Source organism: Monopterus albus, unplaced genomic scaffold (assembly GCF_001952655.1).
Source record: "Monopterus albus unplaced genomic scaffold, M_albus_1.0 scaffold60.1, whole genome shotgun sequence".
Classification (NCBI taxonomy): Eukaryota; Metazoa; Chordata; class Actinopteri; order Synbranchiformes; family Synbranchidae; genus Monopterus; species Monopterus albus.
The window spans coordinates 1,609,114-1,625,344 of NW_018127940.1; the positions used below are offsets into that span (position 1 = coordinate 1,609,114).

Here is a 16,231-nt window from a genome sequence, read left to right on the forward strand (position 1 = left end):
ATAATTATTTAAGAATGTAATTATGTAAGAATGTTAACACTCTGTTATAATTTTTTAGTATATTACTTGTGTGGTGTAGAAGAGAATTATTTATGAAGAGATACTGTTTGCAAACCAATGATGTAAGATGATGTCATGGGGTAGGACTGGATAAGTCTGACTTCTTCCTACTCCATTCAAGCATGTACTAGGTATAAGCAAATTGATATTGGATTAGCATTTGTTAGATATGTGTAAAATTATGTGTGTTGACATATCAACTGTCTTTACATGCTTGAAAGAATAAATCAAATCAAATTTTTGCCCACCACCCATCTTTAGTCAATGACAACACAAATCGATGGCCAGCTAGTCAGCCAGTCTGTGCATGTTTGTTTTCTAATCCATAAACATCCTCTCCGTAAACTCACAAACCTTGGTCATCATGGCCATTATTATGGTATTTCCAAGCTAGAAGTTATTGTATAATCATTACCACTTCATGAAATCTTAATAGGTGCTGTAGACTAGAGACAAAGTAATGGCAAAAGCTAGGAACTTGTGACTCCATCAGTAAAATAGATGGCAGGGAAAAGTTTGTGTGTCTTTCCAGAACTAACTTGCAGTTCATTTTTTGTTTTCAGTTGCAGTTCATTTTTTGTTTTCAGTCCTCCATTATGTCTATAAATGTTTGTTTAGGTTTTCCCATAAGGATATAGCATTTTCCATACACAAGCTATGTGACAGCATGAGCAAATATTAACAAGTAAAAGCAACAAAGGTAGAGCATGATAGAAAGGTTTGATATCTCTCAGCCCCACAAGGGACTCCCTGGACTGGAGAGGGGAAACGATAAAGGTGGGAGGAGAGAAACAGCAGTGAACTAGTCACCCACAAGGCCTTATCGGCCTGCCGTATTATTTCACCACAAAGAACCACGGTGGCCTTATCTGAAGCCCATCTCCCTGATAAGGTCTGCTGCCACAAACAAAAATAAAAGACAAAACAGAGGGTGCAAAAGAACAAAATGACAAAGCAGAGCGAGTCTCCTTCAGTGTGCTTGCCTTTTATTACCTTTCCCTGCAAGATGACTGATAAAGCCCAAAGACAATGAAAGAGGGAAAGACAGAAGATAAGTCGGAGGAAAGAAGAAGGATAAAACCGAAACGATAAAGTATAAAGACTGTGTAAGACCCCAGACATTTCATTAAAGGAAAAGCCTGATGATGGCACAGGGGAATGAGCAGGTTAAGGTGAAATGAAGAAGGTGGTAGGATTAACTCTGTAAGCACGCAGGCACACATACACACAGAAAGTCCTATCTGTCCTGCTTGTATACACAGTTTCTGTGTTTTCTGTGTAATGGGAAAACTGCTGACAGGTTGTCAGGTGTAGCCTGGTCTGCAGAATCTCTGTGACCATTTGTTGGTGTCTGTATGGCTTTCAGACACTCAGATATACATCAGTATGCAGGTACTGCATAAGTGTGTGTTTCCTCCTCTGTGCTGGACTTTATTCACTATGTGTGACTTTTTCTGCTTCATCTCTTTTTAGGTGATAGCCAGACATGTATGCGAGATCTAAGTCTGTGCAGACACCCACTGTCGGTGATTCACAGACATGATTTTTTCATAGGTCTTTTTTCAAATTGGTTACAGTCAACAAGAGTGACAGTAAGATTAAAAGAGTGCTCATCAACAACATGTTACACTTGCTGTGCCTTCCCTGCCTCCGCTCTGTGCTCCACTAGGCGGAGTTGCACACCTTAGATGGACACAGAGATCCTCACAGTTCTAATGCACAACATTTATCAGCGTGACAGTTGTGCTGCCCACCCTGGCCTGATCACTCCCTCTGTTATAAACCTCAGTGCGGCATAAGTGTGTGTTCACTCCCTCTGTTATAAACCTCAGTGCGGGAAAAATGCTGAGTCAGGAATGGCCTCAGATCAGATCAGAGCTCTAACATATGGTGAGAGTTGTGTTGGCCCAATTTTTATGACACATCATTGGCCCATTTTGATTCACACTGCAGTATAGTAGACACAAATAACATGGAAGGACTTTACTACACTTTGCTACCCATTGTATTTTATTATATATTTTCCATTCCAACAATAGGAACTTGTTTTAGTTTTGGATAGACTGTGCTTATAATTACAGGACAGACCTTCAGTAAAGTCTGGCAGGTCTATAAGGCTTTGCAGGAAGCTGTTTCAGCCCCCATGAAATCTTGATGTATTTGTAGTGGTCCCATTGAGGATGGTTGGGCAGCCAGTTATGTTGCCTACCAGCACTAAGGACTATGAATGTTCAGTAGACACCTGGAAGTTATAGTTTGTTGTGAAGGACAGATCCCATGGCAGTGTGTGCATGCATGTGTGGCATGCACATGTGTGGGTGTGCACTTTTGTGTGTGTCAGTGAGTGTGAATTGTTCAATAAACTCATCACAGGCCTCATAAAGAAAGCTGACATTTACAGCAGAGCACAAAGGTCAAAGAGTTGGGCCTGATGAGATTATGATAGAAGAAAAGCTGTTCTATTACAGCCACCTAAAGGAATTGAGAGAAGAGCAGAAGAGGAAAAATGGAAAGGAAGATTAAAACTGAAAATAGGCAGCAATGTAAGAAGATTAACAAAAGGAAGAAATTAGTTTTTTTTTCAAATGTGAGGCTTATGTGGAATTGCATTACATATAGTCTTGGAAGAATACAGATCTTTAGCCATCACTTAGACTGATGATTTATGATGCATCTAAACTGTAGCTGATTGGGCCAATGTGGGCAGATAGTCTGATAATGTAGATCTAATTAAAACTCCCAGAGTGGGACTTGAGCGTATGTCTCTGCCGACCCACACACACCGGGCACAGCCATGTCCTCATTAGCAACGACAATGTCACCAGGCCTGGGTGACACACTGCCTTAAAATGTAGTAGAGAGCAAAAAGTGCCTTTTCTCTGTGTTTATCCTGGTGCTTTTAAATTATCCTGATTTCTAAAAATCAAGGCATGACGGCTAACATGGGGTGCATCTGGAGATAAACTTAATGAAGACAGTGACATAGAGGGGGGCTTCAGTGTTTGAAAGAAACCCAGTTCTGTGTTTGGGGATTGAAAGTGTTGCCAGATTGGCAGCTGAACTTTATGGGCCTCTCAAACCTTTGATGAAACACTGAAGCTGGTAAGGAAGAGCTGACAGGTTCATTTTCTATGGCCAAATTTCCTGTACTTCTGTTGTTTGTGTGTGTAAGAATAAGAGATTAATAAAGTAAAAGATAGCAGGAGAGATAAAGACACTGTTTGTGTCCATGCACCTTCTCCTGGGTGTATTCTAGGTGAGCAGTCCTCTGATGAACTGCCTGGCTATGGCTGAGGCGTGCGCATGCCCCAGCCAGTGAGATCCTGTTGTTTTGTTGGTTAACAATCCTTTCCTCTAGCGCCACAACTCACCAAGCAGCAGTAAGACGTTGGCAGACCCTAATGGAAACGTCATCTTCCTGATAAAAGATTATCAGGCTTTGATGAGAGGGGGAGTTATGGGAGGCATATAATCAAAGAACCATTTCCACTCGGTTCCAAAGCCAATTTAAGAGCTCGGAATGAAGACAGACGTTGTCATAGACAGATTGAAAAGTCGACAGTCACTCATAGCAGTTCTGCTGTTTGTCAGGTAGAGGCACCTTGCAATACAGCACCTCATAGTCTCGCACTGAATGGGACAGGCAATAACACTACCACTTGATTTGGTTTTCAGTCAAACTCAGCTGTGATTCTACACTCATGCTGTGAATGTTTTCTGACTGATGCTGTTCCTATAGAAAGAACGCCCTCTGTATCATTTTTCTAATCCATGTGATACCACTTACTGTGAGAATACTGTATAGGGATAATTGGCTGAAAAAGTGAGCAGCATTCTAACTTATAAAGTTTGCTGTAAATGTAAAAATCGAGTCAGATTATGAGCTGTGTCGGGTGTTGTTTGAAACAGTGAGTGTGTTGATTGTGTGGGCATTAGGGAAAATAACATTCCTTTAGTGCGTTTTGATATATCTGGTACTGATACTGGAACTTACACCAAATACAGAATGGTTGTAAGTATTTTTAACACCAAAAACTTTTTTTCTCTGTTTGTGGTGCCCCAAGAGAAATAAGCAGACCTCACGTCTCTCACTACAGGGAATGAAGAAAGCAAGTCAAAGTATTCTGTCACATCTCCACAGTATAATAATGGGTGACATCCAACACAAGCTAGAGAAATTATTATGGTAATGCAAGCTGTATAAACAAGCATAATGCTCGTTTTCCATGTGCCCAATTTAATCATATTTATTAATGTAAGCGGTATAGCGCCAAGGGGTGGAATGGCCTGTATAATATGCAAACATGTTACTCGTGTTTCTCATATTCTGGTGTTCATATACCTTGTCTCTGCCCACCTTCACTCTATGATGCTGTAAAGATGTTGTGTATACATTAGCATATTTATTGACTGATGTATAAATAATATTCCATCAAGACAGCCAAGAAGCGCTTGCAAACACACCTTTGTTGTTGGTTATAAACTGAGTTTGGAAGTTTTTCACTGAGTGAGATCCAGGCACTGTAGAATAAGTGGTTTTAATCTGAAGGGATTAGAAGGTGCTCACTAGGTGTCTTGTTGGCAGGTCTTTTTGTGGGAAAGTAAAAGGCATATTATGTTTTGCTTCATTTCGAATTATGCAAAGGATTCACTCGTCCATTGTGTTCAAAGAAACTGCACTCAGGTGGTGGCTCAATCTTCCAGTGAATTGCGAAATTGTCAGTCTTAGCATGCACTCTCATTCTTTCAATTTGTCTGCCCTGTGAATTCACCCAACCTCTCAAAGATGACACTCTCCATCACAGCATTGTGTAGCTTTTTATTTTAAACAGAATTGGCAGCAACTTCCCTGTTATCTTGTATTCTGATTTTTATTCCACATATTTATGGAATCCATTTGATAGTTATTATCATCCTGTCTAGCAGAATGAGGAGTTTGACAAAGATAGACAAGTGAGACAGGAGGGCTGGAGCCAAAGCTGCAGCAAGGCAGCCATCTTACAGATGAGTCTCATCATTTCAAAGGCTAAAATGTGTACGAGTCACAACAAAGACAAAATTGAGCTGTTTTTGTAAGGCTTCTCCTTTGCTTGTCTTCTTTTCACATTCTCCACTGGAACACAAATTGTAACACTATAAGTGAGTTGCAGCTTTCTCTGTTGCTTCCTCTCTCCTACTCTGTGTCTACAGTATCTGTCTGTATCTCTCCCTGGAACTACTAGTTTAATCAGGCTGTCTTGGCTCTTCTTAGACGCACTCTGCTGATGGTGCGCTTCCACAGGAGAGGCTGGTGGGTGGGTGGCAGCCATTAGAACATGGTATCACTTTGATCTACTGGGCGGATTTACAAAATTGTATACTTATAGCTCCTTGTCGAAGGGTGAAGGAGCTGAAATGTGTGTGAGAGAGAACTTACAGTAAAGGTGATGTTTTTTATAGCTGTTTCAGTGTAAAAACTTGGCTTTTGTTAAAGGAATATTTGGCGGAGCCAAATAATTCTGGGGCTGGCAGTCGGTGTTGCTGTACTTTTCAACAGTAGTCTACATCTGTCCGTTTTTATGAGTCTTTAAGCAGCTTTGTCTGTGGGGCACAAATAAAATAACTGACTCCTACATGCCCTCCAGATTGTCAGTGTAATGACTGTAAAACAATATATCTCCTGTAACTGCCACCCCATCACACACACCTTGCTCTGTCAACTCAGCTTAATTACCAGCAATGATAATGACCTGTAGTGAATTATTGTTTTTAATTATACAATTTCACCGCCTCTACAAATAAGATCAGTGTTTACGACCTGAATGAGGGGCAGTCAGCAAGGAATCATTTACCGTCAATTTTCCGCTCCAAGCTGAAGTAAGGGTGACTCAACATGTAACCAATGAAAATGGAAAATTAAATCCAATTTCCATTTACATGATAAACTGATTACATCACAACAGAGAGTGCCCTATAGCTAAGTATGAAAATCTGAGCATGTGAGTGTGCAGGCCTAATTTTAGCACCCACTGACACCTGTGCATTTCTCTGTACAAATGAAGTACGCAACACACTTGCAAAATTTCTTCTCCTCACACACACACACAAATGCATGCCTACATACAAACATAGGCATAGGTTATTGAGCCATCACGTGGATTAATGTTTGGTAGAGTGGGCTTGGATTTTCTCTCCCCATAACAGGGCCCCAGCGCTTCCCTTCTGCTTGTATATCCAACCTCCATGGCCACGCTACACCTGGATGGCTCTGCTAATGGAAGCATTTTATTAGACTTCCATGCAAGAGGCCTGGCACAACCGTCCCTTTTTATTATTCATATAAACCTCTTTTCAAATTCCATGCTCATCTTAGCCCTGTGACCCTTCATTGGGTCACCACACACCAACACAAACTCTTCTGTATGCATGAAGACGTGCTCGGTAGGACATTTATATATGCACAGTTGCAGACAAAATACATTCCTTGTTGTTCTGTGCTAGTCATGCTTTATTCCTAGGATGGTAATAGGTCTTCAGGAGGCTGCTACATGGTGGATGATGTCATATAGCTAGGTTATATAGTTTTTAAGTCAGTGTAATGACTATTAGGAAATATTATAGGAAGCCAACTGGTGTTATATTTACAGGATAGCTTTACAAATGTTCAGATACACACACGCACACAAATTGCATCTGTATAAGCAATTTGGTTGAATTTCCAATGCACAAACTGACTAAGATGTACTGTAATTGTGCCTCATCTTCACTGAGTAGATGAGGCCTTCAGTCAGTACAATGCAGCAAATTGGAAATCTCTCAAATGTACTTTGAGATTTGAATCAGCATCCTCGAAGCCCATGTTTCCACAGTGAAAACAGATCATTCCCTAATAGCTTCTGGCAAAGCAGCCCATTGCTTTGACTAGCGTTGAAAAACAATTTCTGGCTGCAAGGTAAATTTGCGGGGGCCTTTCAACCAAATGCAATATCACAGAGGAAAGGAGCAATGAGAGTATTTACAGTATTAGAAGAATTGATACAGTAAGATATTGGAACATAACAGTTTAAGCCTTTTCACGTGTGAAGTGTGAATGTACACCAGCACTTGAACATAGGTGGGTGGGAGAGGTTATATCAAGACCACTACAGATCATTATGTAGCAGCAGTAAGGCAGCCTATTTAGCCTATCAATGCTTCCTTGATGATGAGGCAAACCCTTACCTCCTCCTTGGTGTGTTTGTGTGCATATGTATTGTGTGTGTGTGTGTGTGTGTGTGTGTATGTGTGTCTGGAACAGCTGGATGAAACGTCTGATGTTCCATTTCCAAATGTCACAAGTGGTCCATCCTTCTGGGGAAATAAATTGGCTCTCTCTTAAGCAGCAAAAAATCGACAGGAGCCACAGCATATGGTGAGAACTGAGCAACTGAAGTCGACAGTTTCTTCTCTGTTTTAGCTTTTCTCATTATGATTTGGACAGCACCTTGATGATAAATGTGTCTTGGTGTAGAATTATTTTTGGGAATAAGTTGTGGCCAACTCATGGATCTGTAATGAGAAATGGAGCACAGACCTTTGCATGTTTGCTTCATTTCAGTTGCTTCTTAATGTCTTTTACCAGAGACCCAATAACTGGGATATTTTATTTGAGATGAACATTTAAAGTTTGTTACGGTCATGATAGCCGTGCATTTAAGGTGGTGCATTGAGCTAAATGCTAACACAAGTGTGCTAACATACACACAGTGAGCTTTAATGTTTACCATGCAGCCTTACTTTAACATGTTATAACGCTAAAGTGCTAGAATTGACACACAATGTACAGCTCACGCTGATTACAGTGGCAATAATTCTGAAGAATGTAGTCATAAACCAAAGTATTGGACAAATATTTTAATTTTAATTAACTAGTACCAAATGACATGATTCTTTCCAGGAAACCTTTGAGAAATAATTATGACATAATGAACCTTTAAAATAAAACATTACTTTAAGCATTCATGCTCCGGACACCACGGATGACTGCACCACAACTCAGAGCAACCCATCCAATAGCTAATATTGTAGTCTGGACCAAAGTGGTGGACAGACTAACTGAGTGACAAACAGTACACAACAGTATAAATACTGTTATGTCCTGTTTGCTCTAAAATATTTTACCACACCATACTGCAGTTACCTGTTTCCTTAGACTGTAAAACATTTTCAAATTAAAGTGACATATAAGATCATAGAATAACTGAATTTTAAAAAGGCACTGCCACTGACATGTTATTTTAGGAAAGGTAGTAAATGAGTAAGTGGCTTACGGTTTTGACATCACATAATCACATTGCACCACATTACGTTGGGATTAGTTTGACTTCACTTATAGTTACAGGCACCAAAAGCAATACCAGTCTGTTCTGTTGCATAGGAACTGTTCAGGTAACACTGGAAGGTCACCTCATAAAAATTAAGTTTTATACTGTGTACCGCATTACAAGGTGCCATATTTCTGTGATGCTCAATATTTTGCCAAAATAAAAAAAAGAATCTATTACTATCTTATTTCTTTGTTCACCATGTACAGTTAAAGGCTATATAGACCTCATTTGCCAGTGACATTTGTACTGCACCTTAAGCACAAGTAAGACATGTTTAAACACACACTCAGTTACCCTTTTTCCCCCGTTCCACATTTCACATCACGTACAGTATAATGGGTTTCCACTTGTTTTGCTATATGGTTGTAATCGAGTGCTGTAAAAGTGCGTCCTAAAACCCAGGACTGAGTTAACATTTTTGCACTTCCAGTTCCCTCCCCCTGAGGTCACTGGGCTTTTTGAATAGGTTTTTGGTTAGATGCCTGAAATAAGGTCTGTAGTAAACACCATGCCAATACATTTTCATGTTTTGTTCTGTGACATAAAATAAGTCAGTAAAGAGAACTAGGCTGATGCTGGATTCTGGACTGGCCTATGAAAATACATCATCTCTATGGCATTCTATATTGAATAGCTCAGAGTCATGGCTAAAAGCAGTGTGGCATGAACACTGTCCATTTTTCTAACTCTGAAAACTTCAGAGGGACACTCACTCACTTTCTTACCTTTGTTTCCCCTGTCGTTTTGTCTATTCACAATACAGTGTGTATGTGTAAAGCTCCTTCATCAAAGCTCTTCACATTGAGATGGCCCCTGTGCCATCACCTTCCTCAAGAGACTGGTTGGATCCATTGTATCATCTCTGGCTTTCCCTTAGTGCATGGTGCAGCTGAGGTTAGAAAGCGCTACTAAATTTATCACTGCAGTTCTTGCCGCAATACCTCCCTGTTGGGTTCAACAGCATATCCCTGTTTCTCATGGTGGAGGAGACTGTGACCAATGAAATTTGCCTTTCATGCAGTGTCTGGTAAGGCCATAACACATCTTAGGAAAGGAGCAAAAAGCGGCACTAAAAATAGGCTGGATCTCAAATCGAATGCTATGTAATTGTATGATGACACACATTAGCACTAGGGTCTGGCTAAGATAGGGTACTTGTATATACATGCTATTTAATTGATGCCTTTTTGAGTTTTTGCATTTATTGCCATGCATGATCTCACAGACAATTGTATCTAAAATTTTTAATTTTCTTTGCTTTATATGAAATAAAGAGCCTGATGTTTTGCAGTCAATAAATGTATTTGCAGTACATGTAAAATGACACCTTAGTTATTTATTCGGTGTTTGCACTGTTTGACACAGTCTTGTTCCAAATTTAGTAGTATTTTCTCAATATTCACTTTTCTTCAGTTCTTCCTAGTTTGCATTAAATAAAGTTTTATGTCTATCTTAATTGTTCAGCATATTTGGTGCAGGAGAACAGCTGGGCCTAAGACAGTGTCAAGCCAAGGCACAACTTGGAAATAGACCTGCCTAGATTGAATGTATTGTGTCCATTCACTCAGTTTCAAATTCTGTTTGAGCTTCAGTGAAACAGAGATATGGAAACCATGGGCTTAACATAGACAGAAAAAGGGTAAAGCCCTGGTAAAATAACACAGAATTATAATGGTGAAATGAAGTGATTTTGCTAAGGAAGGACATGGGAGTGTGCTGACATATACAGTACTATAAAATAAACATTTTTTATTGAATGTGTTAAGTACCCATAAGGGAATGCAAATTACTGTCTTACGAAGGAGATCATTTTGCACTAGTGACATACACACACCTTGCTCCCATGTGGTCATAGAATAGGCTTCTGATTACCAACACCTGATTGATTAGAAGGACACACACATCACTAATGCATTTGTACTAAAGATCCAAGAGCAGTGCAGGAAGCTCAGAGTGTAGTGAATATACTATGAGGGAGCCAAGACTGCTTAGTGAATGTCAAAGAGAAAGAACCATGCACTTTTTCAAATCCTATATAAAGGATAAGCACTTTGCAGCAGATTTTACTGTGCATTACTCTTACATTTAAAAGCTTAAGTGAAAGGACAGTGCAGTCTCTTTCTAGAAAGCCAGCTACCTATGTAATTAATTAATTTGGTGTAAACTGAATAGCGTTTCAGTTGATGGTTCAGGCGTTTAAAAAAAAACCTGTTAACAACATGAGCAGCATATAGGTGCCGAATTATTCAGAAGTACAGTATATGAAGTCACTTACAGTTTATCATTGCTTTTTCAGTTTTAAAACTTCGAAATATTTTGTCTCAGACAAATTTCCAGAAAGTTGGAGAAAGTTGTAAACAAACAAAAGCATGCATGCTAGATGCCAGATGCCTGCACTTTCATTTGAAATGTTTTTAGTTTCGTTTCCTTCCTGCATACAATATGCAGTTTAGCATCCCTGCATTCCAATATGTAATTTCCAGTCAGACAAATACAGCTCTTTCGGAGTAGTTATGTATTTGAATGACAATACGTCTGATTTGTTTCCTGTTGCTGGAAGCTGAGCTTAGTGAAAGACAGAAAGAATGCTTGAGTTTTTGTGAGCACAGCCGTGGCAGCTGTTCATTTTTCAGCTGAGTTGCTTTCAGAAAAGCCAGTTACCTTGCTGTTGATAAATGCTTCTGTACGCTAAGCTGTCTCACAGCTTCAGCAGCCTTTAAACCCTGACAGCCGGCACAGCTACAGACCCACAACCTCAGGCCTCCAACCCCCCAGCCTGTCCTTCAGTGCAACAAATCAGTGGCAGTCTTTCCTCATGCTGGCCCGAGGCTGCTTCAGCCACAGCTGCCTATGCATAAAGCTCAGCTATAGTAAGTGATATAGGATGTAATGCTCATGCACAGTGACACATGAGACCTCCATGACAGTGTAATGCCCAAGGGATGATGTGTAGTCGGGAAGCAAGCATCTGTTGTTGAGAAAGTAATGTGTTGTGATAGAGGAGGTATTGGGATGATTGTGATTGCTATCTGTGTGTGGACAACCAGGCATTTGAACACGATGTAATCTCTGGAGTGATGATGCTGACCTTGGCTGGTTCCCATTAGACCGGCCCCTTGCTCTTTGCCTTAATACCTTAAATTCCTTTTCTTTTTAGCTCACATTTAAGTCCACCTATACTTTTCTACCTTTTCTCTGTAATCGGGTTTTTTATCTTTCTAGCCTTGCTTTGATCTGCCTTCCTCTTCTCTTCTCTAATTCACTTTTTTCTCTTTCACACTAGTCTCTCGTTTCTGCTTTATCTTCTACTTCTCCTTCTCTCCATCACCAGTTACTCCCTGAGTCAGGCGCTGGGGCAGGAGATTAATGATGGTTGAGAAGCTTTGGCAGTGGCTCATTTTCTATTATCAAAACTGAACTGCCTCAGCCGGGCTGTATTTTCTTTTTGGGTATGGCAGCAATGGCAGGCAGAATTGCTCTCTTATCATTGTGTGTGAGTGCATACATCATACAAATACAAAAAAACATTTTATACTTAATAAAACAAAATCAGTTAAAGACAACAACACACAAGATACAAGCTCCCTCCTTCAAAATTTGCATTCCATTATTGCTGCTGCATGCGGATGTTGCTTCACTCACATAGAGTTCTTTACCCAACTACACCTTTGGTTCATGTTTAGCATGTTTTTACATAGATTTACAGTGGTAACAGAGTTGCTGTCAAGCTAACAGAACTATTTTGGAGGTTCCAGCCTCAGTGTCAAGTACCAACTTTACATTACTGAGTCTTAACAGTTGTATAATTGTCTAATGAAGTATTCTGTTGGCTTGCATTGTGGAAAATGTAGGATCCAGTCTTGAGCCATACTATGCATTAACAGTTAGGATATCTCTTCTGGCCTTTTTTTCTTAATGGCCCCTCATCTTTACATAAGTGTAATACTAAAATGTTCACTTTGCACTGTGGTGTTATTTTTAGAGACAGATTAGATACCAGACAGTTTAGAAATTGTATTATTCTTACAAGAAAGAATATGGTATGGCACAGGCTAACTCAGTAAAATAGTGTAAATTATATGTTTATGTGGGGGTTTTTTTGTACTCCACCTGCCATTATAATGCATAATTCAATACCTGGTAAAGGAAAGTATTCAGAAAGGAGAATAGTAAAGCTGAAGTAGAAGAAATTGTTGGACCAAGCTTATTTATAACCTTGTTTGTTTGCATATTTATTAAATTATTGTACACAACCTTTCCCACACCTTTTCTTCAGAGCTGCACCGCTCATCAATTTGAGCAGATAAATTATGGAAGAGGATGCTAAACAGGTGATATCAAGGCAATGCGTGGTACATTGACTACTGACTGTAAGCTTGCAAGTGTGCGTGCATGTTAGCATGCTAGTTCTATTAGAGTCACAACTCTGGCATCATTGTAGAGACATCTCTGTCCTGTAAAAAACAACCAAGACTGTGCAATGTTTATTTAGGTGGCTGCGTCAACATGAGACGCGTGTGTCATGTGTCTTTCCCTCTCTGTTTATGAAGTCCCAGATACCTTCAAGTAAAGGAGACTGACATGGAAAGGATAAGAAACATGGAAAATGAGATTGAAAAAGTGAGAGGGAAATTGAGTAGGAGACAAAATCAGGAGAAAGCACGTTGAGGAGTGGAAGAAATAGGACACAGTGAATATAGAAGCGAAGTGATAGGGCAAGGCACGGGAAAGAGAAAGATCCTCAGGCTGAGAGGCACCAGTCCAAGTATCATAACCAATTAACATTCCAGCCCAACACTAATTCTTAGTCTATTTCAGACCATTAATTATTTGCATCATCAGTTCCAGCTGACTTGGGCTGACACAAGTCTTCATCACATCGCCTTGGTCCCTATGGTTCATGTTTTACCAGAGAAATAGCTGCAGTTTACATATCCATGATGAAATGGAGATGAAAATTGCACTGATCAAAGCCCCTCTTATGACTCGCAATTGAAACGAGGATGTGATTTTATGAGACTCTCTACGTAAACACTTGAAACTAACTGCTAGGGGATGTATATACCAAGGACATGGCTTCATATGTGCTGTCTCTAATTATCATGGAACTCCAGGAACTGAGTTATGCTAAAGGTGAAAGAGGTCTGGATAGATTGTAGTTGTTACTTTGAGGTTAGAGGTGTCAGCGTGACCAGAGGGGAGTTAAACTAAACCTGTTCTTTCAGCAGGCTGAATTAGGACAGATATGAGAAATTGCCCTGCATGCATGAATAAGATTAACTGTGGCAGGTAAAAACTGTATAGGGCACCAACTGTAGAATGTTATGTAAAATTTAAAATAAAAAAAACTAACAAAACAAAGCTGAAGCGTCTAGAAAATATCTCTGGTCTGTGTTTGATAATACCTTCTCATTAGTTTGGAGCTGGAAATTGGGGTCAAAATCTCATCAAATCCCTAAAAAAATAAAAAATAAAATCATAATTATGTAAACAAAGCCACTGGCAAGGTAACACCGTCTCATTAAGAGGTGCCAAATAATCTCAAAAATAAACAGCTGCACCCAGAGGATCACACACTTTTCTGCCTTCAGTTTCTTGTTGATGCAACCACAGTTTCTTCTTGTTAGAGCAAATGTAATTGGCTTTCTCATAGGACAACAATTAAAAAGTGTCAATTTCTCATTCTTCTGCTACACAGTGAAGAGTTACAGTACAAAGCCCAGTCCCCTCTAATGGTAATCACTTGGCGAATTTCCATTGAGTAACACGGACCCTGGGAAGATGAGTGAGGCAGTGGTATGAACAGCCATATGTCAGGGAGACAAGTTGTGTTGCCACCAGTATACAACATTGATCCATCATAGCTACAGATAATTTAACTGAGCCACAAACACAGAAACTGCAGAAAAGGCAATAGATCATTTTGAAAACTGATTCGCTGTGCTGTGCTGTGCACTTTGTTCCCAGCCAAACCTGTACTACATTCCCTAGCATCTGAATATACAGTAGGAAGGGAAGGTAAGCAGAGTCAAAGCTGCATCAAAGCACTTACAAATGAAAGTGCCTGGTCAGCTCCGCAGAGATGACAACCTCCAAATATCTGTCACTTGGTGCCGTCTTGTCATTGTCATCCAGAGGCACTGTCAGCACCGCTGTCAGTGTCTTCATTTGCAGATTTTCGCCCCACACCATTTATCTCTGAGCAGGTGTTTCCTACTGCACTCACAGTAAATGACAAGTGAGAATAATTGGACAAAATCCTGAAATTGAGTGGGCTGGATGAGGCCTTTTTTGTCTCTGTGAATCTTTAGAGAAGATTAATATACAGCACAGTTGCAGTGTCTCATCATTGATTTAGATGATTGAGATCAGTTAAAATCAGCGCTGGTGATCACAGTGGGAGTGTGTTAATTTGGATAATGGAAAGAGGAAAAAAGCACTGCTCCTGCCATTTTGTGAGAATGTACTCAGTTGGCTTATAATGATGGCTCCTGGCTAGACTTGTCACCTTGCTCTGTGGCCCTAACAGACATTTTCTACAATGCTATAATGTCAGCCTGCCACAGGACAGAGCAGGGAGATGAATTTTTATACCATGCAGTGTGTGCAATGAAAACCAAGTGGAACGCATCTAAACTGAAACTTGCTTGGCTTTAATCTGAAAATGCAAGAAAACGCATTTTCAAAAATTAATCTGTATCAAATTCTTAGTGCACATTAGTGTTAATAATCTTTGGTAAAACTCAACAATTGCTGTCTAGCCTAGCAGATGAAACACCAGCCTTGCTTGTTAAAATGCATAGAAGTGAAGTCCGGTGGCTGTCGGTGATTGGCTAACTGCAGCTGGTCATTAACGGCTTTTGTAGGATTGAAATGAGAAAATCGCCGCTGTCTTTAATGATCACCCAGATGTATACAGCCTCAACCAAAATTTGATGTCAGTTAAGATAACAAACACGCACATCCAGGATGACTAATAGACAAAGTATTTTTAACACCTCTGGTTATTGTTTAACAATCCCCTGCAGTGTATCACAGCATCCATCAGTACAGAGATACAGGATCAGCTGCTGGACCCAGGGATAAAGGCAATGATCTCATATCTCTTAAGGGCATTCTGTGGAAATATCAGGCTCCCTTGTGTTTTGAAAAGATATGAGCAGACAGGCATTTGGGGAGTCTCTGAGGAAAACAAGATAAAAAAAATCAGTAAATATCTTGTACTGTATATAAAGAACACAGTTTCAATGAACAGTCTTTTGACACACCCATCAGTATTTTTATTGATGGGTGTGTTTTTGTTCTGTAACTTGGAATCTTCCTTTATTTTTGAATAACGTTGTTTTTTATCTTTCTCCTTTAATTCTATGATTTTTTTCTGTCAAAGATATTCAACACACTCATCTATTCACATGTTTTAATTGATTTGGATACAATGATTAGATCTAATCTCAGCTATAAGGAATACCCAGACAAACAGAGAGGCTTGATTCTACATCACAAATACTGCAACTTTATCATCTCCCCTCCATCTGCCAGACATTGTTCTAAATGAAAACAGGGTCTGAGAGCCATTACAACATAGTGAGGAATTACATGTCTTAAAATACTACGAACACAACAATAGTCCTCTATGATCGGAAAAAATCTAGGACAAGGCTCATTCCTCTGAGGTTTAAGAAAGCGCAGTTCTTGTCATAAGTTAACACCTCTTGTTCCAGATCTTTTAATGTATTCCTCGTCTGTGATGAATTGTGGGACTATGAAAATCAGTTAGAACTATCTTAACTTTAAAAGACAGAGAGGTCAGCGGACATGAAAAAGTG

General features: G+C 39.7%; 1 protein-coding gene across 6 annotated transcripts in view; it reads left to right on the top strand.

Annotated features, from left to right (window-relative positions):
• The window catches only part of LOC109961965 (neurexin-1a), a 241,003-nt gene that overhangs the window by 168,295 nt on the left and 56,477 nt on the right, over positions 1-16,231 (top strand). The window lies entirely within an intron of this gene.